Raw genomic sequence first — 3491 nt, 5'->3', positions numbered from 1 at the left:
GCTGCTTTCTAAAATATCATCCCACTTATTATCCACATTTCAATCATCTGATTAAGCATATTTCTATATGTTACTATCCAGACGACAGATTAAGACTCCTTTCCATTCACACAACTCTCATATCACAGTCACACAACTCTCATACCACAGTCACACAACTCTCATATCACAGTCACACAACTCTCATATCACAGTCACAACTCTCATATCACAGTCACACAACTCTCATATCACAGTCACACAACTCTCATATCACAGTCACAACTCTCATATCACAGTCACACAACTCTCATATCACAGTCACACAACTCTCATATCACAGTCACAACTCTCATATCACAGTCACACAACTCTCATATCACAGTCACACAATGCTCATATCACAGTCACACAACTCTCATACCACAGTCACACAATGCTATTCTCAAACATACCTAATCAACTACACGTTTTTCAACAATATTTTAACCTGCAGGAATATTTTCACATTTCTATCTCATGGTTAGTTCCTAGGATAATGTAACTCATACATTTACATCTTTCAATACTTCTAAAATGGGGTCCAGGTTTAAAACAATTACAGGTTTAAAATAATTACAGGTTTAAAATAATTACAGGTGCACCTTACTATCTTATACTATATCATAAATGGTCTTAACTAGTAAACACAGATTCTAGGTTTCATACAGCTCACACAGATAGCTGACTCGGCCTCAGAGCCTACTGCCTCACCCCTCTTAACACCTCCAAGGTGCCCCCCTCACTCAGGAAAACACACTCAGAGCCTACTGCCTCGGCCCTGTTTACACCTCCAAGGTGCCCCCCCTCACACAGGAATACACACTCTGAGCCTACGAGGCTTTTCTAAAAAATTCCACTTGTTTCGCTCACCTCATTCTTTATTTTTAAACTACGTTCGAGATGTGGTATCCCCTCGGCTCGCTGCCTCTCAGATCAAAGGTGGGTCCATCTGCTCCGTTCCCGAAGTGTGGTTTCCCTGAGATCCCAAGTTAGAGGGGTCCCTTGTGCACCATTTACCGAGGTCGTCAGGAGCGGTCACCAAGTCAAGATTCACATCCCCATCGCCAAATGTGGTTAATTTCTTTAATATCAAATAAGGAGACAAACTTATCACACAAGTCAGAGTAATTCTGAAACTAAATCTTTATTCACGTATTAATACGGGAGCAGGTCAAAACAACACACATATATAAAGTGATTCGATTAAGTGCTCTACGATAATGATGGCTGGTCGACGAATCACCCCCAGATGATTCATTGAGAGAGATGAATCACCCCCAGATGATTCGTTGAGAGATGAATCACCCCCAGATGATTCGTTGAGAGCCACGAGACAAAAGTACAAAGGTATTTTACAGCCAAGATACACCCCTTTCAACCTACATGACCAACAACAGATGTATAGAACGGGTCACAAGGTTAAGATTTGTATGAAAGATACTTATAATTCTCAGCAGACAGTATCTGCTGTAAAAACAGTACTCTTTGTGTAGAGACCAGGGTCTGGCCCTGGGGTCATCTCTCCCTGGTACCATATAGAACAGAAACATTAACTCATGCTCTGGAATGCGGTCTCTTTAGGTTTTATCACCCAAAAGACATTGTAAATATCCTGTCAGTGTTTTCTCCCAGAGGCCCATCCTCAGTAGAACACACAGACACAATAGTTCTAAGAACCCTCTATTCTGTTGCATAAAACAACCATTTGATGCAATAAAAGTATTATAACATAATCATGCAGTTTTGTTCTCAGTGTCCACTGGAAGTTGACTAGTAACAACAACTGGGACCTAAAAGACACCCACCATGAGACCCACTAAATCTGCCCAAGAAGAGGCAAACAAAATAAAAACCCACACATCTCAAGAAGATGTCTGGTAGGCCCATTTAAATACCTTTTTTGGACATTTCAAGATAGCAGATGTTTGAGTTGGGTCTATTATTAACACAGCTGTGAGTTGTTATTTTTTAATTTTTTAATTTTTGACAAAATGAGCAGTCCTGGAAGTGACAGATTTTGACTCATATTGAGTGATAAGACTGAGCTATTTAGAAAATCCCTTAGCCTTTCGACTAATTTTGGGTTAGTTGGACTAATTTTGGGTTAGTTCTCTCAAGAAGAACTAACCAATCTCAACATGACAGAAAGTAAGACAGGGAAACCAATCTCAACATGACAGAAAGTAAGACAGGGGAACCTATTTCACATTATTAAATGATTCATTCGAGAGAGTGCATTATTGAAGGTCAAGTACTTTTGCAAAAGTATCTTAAGTATTAAAGATGTAGTTTAACTCGGACTGGTGTGTTTGTAACTTCTCATTTGGTAATGCAGAAATTAGCCACCACAGTTCACCGACAGCTGATATAACCTTGAGGATTTAGGGAGAAGAGGAGAGAGGGATGAAGTGAAGGAGAGAGACTGTTATTGAGAAAATAAGGTAGTTAAAGTGACAATGTTCAACAGGAATCTGTGTGTGGCCTCACCTGGTGTCCACACCACACTAAGTGGCTGCAGAGTACTTTATGCTGAAAAACATGAACGGACCCACAAGGACAAACAATATAGCGTAGTTATAGAAATAATGAAGTGTCTTACTATTCTCCATGGTTGGCCCTCTTGCCTATTCTTTGAAGGTGGAAGGAGCCACAGTTATACACCTGAACCTGTTTACTGTACAACACAATCCATCAATCAGATTGATACATGAGTGTGTAGGTGTGGGTTATAGGGTGTGGGGGATTTAAAATAGCCTGTTTTGTTTTTGTACAGACATCACACCCTTACCTAAACAGCATCCTCACCTGAGAAGTAGAAATCAAAGGGAGAGAAACTGTGAACTGAATAACTGCAGTTGACATAGCTAAGTAAATGGAAGAATACTCTCATTGCAATGTGAATGGCTCTTAATTAAAAGAGCCTTTGGTTGTAGTCTATGGTGTTGCCAGGGAACAGCACCCTCTTTGAAGAAGTAGGAGGTGAAGATCTCCTGCACACGGATTGCCTCTCTTGCTGCGTTGTTGGACCCCATCCTTGAAACATCCTGCAGAGCAGCAGACTTCTCCTCTGGCACATGGCGCGAGCTGCAGATCCCCTCCTGGTCCTCGTGTCCATCCTCATGAAGTTACGCAGGACACAGGTAGCCTTCACACACCTGAATTCCTCCAGGAGGCAGTCCCAGATGACCCTGGTCACCCAACCTTACAGTGCCCTACACGGTAACTGTAGGCAATCGTTTTGAAGGAATCTCCAGTTACAGGGTCTCTGTAGGAATATGGAAGACAATGTAATTATTAGACTGTTACATCACCAGGTCATTGTGGATTACTAAAGTATAATATCCCTGATAACAAATCATGATAACATTGGATTGATAGATGCTTGGGCACACATATGTACATGTGTAGCATGTGACAATAACAGGATCATATCAAGGATGGCATCACAAATGAATACATAAATACCACTT

Source organism: Salmo trutta, unplaced genomic scaffold (assembly GCF_901001165.1).
Source record: "Salmo trutta unplaced genomic scaffold, fSalTru1.1, whole genome shotgun sequence".
In the NCBI taxonomy this organism is placed as follows: Eukaryota; Metazoa; Chordata; class Actinopteri; order Salmoniformes; family Salmonidae; genus Salmo; species Salmo trutta.
The sequence above is the reverse complement of the archived record's forward strand: the minus strand, read 5'-3'. Positions refer to the sequence as shown.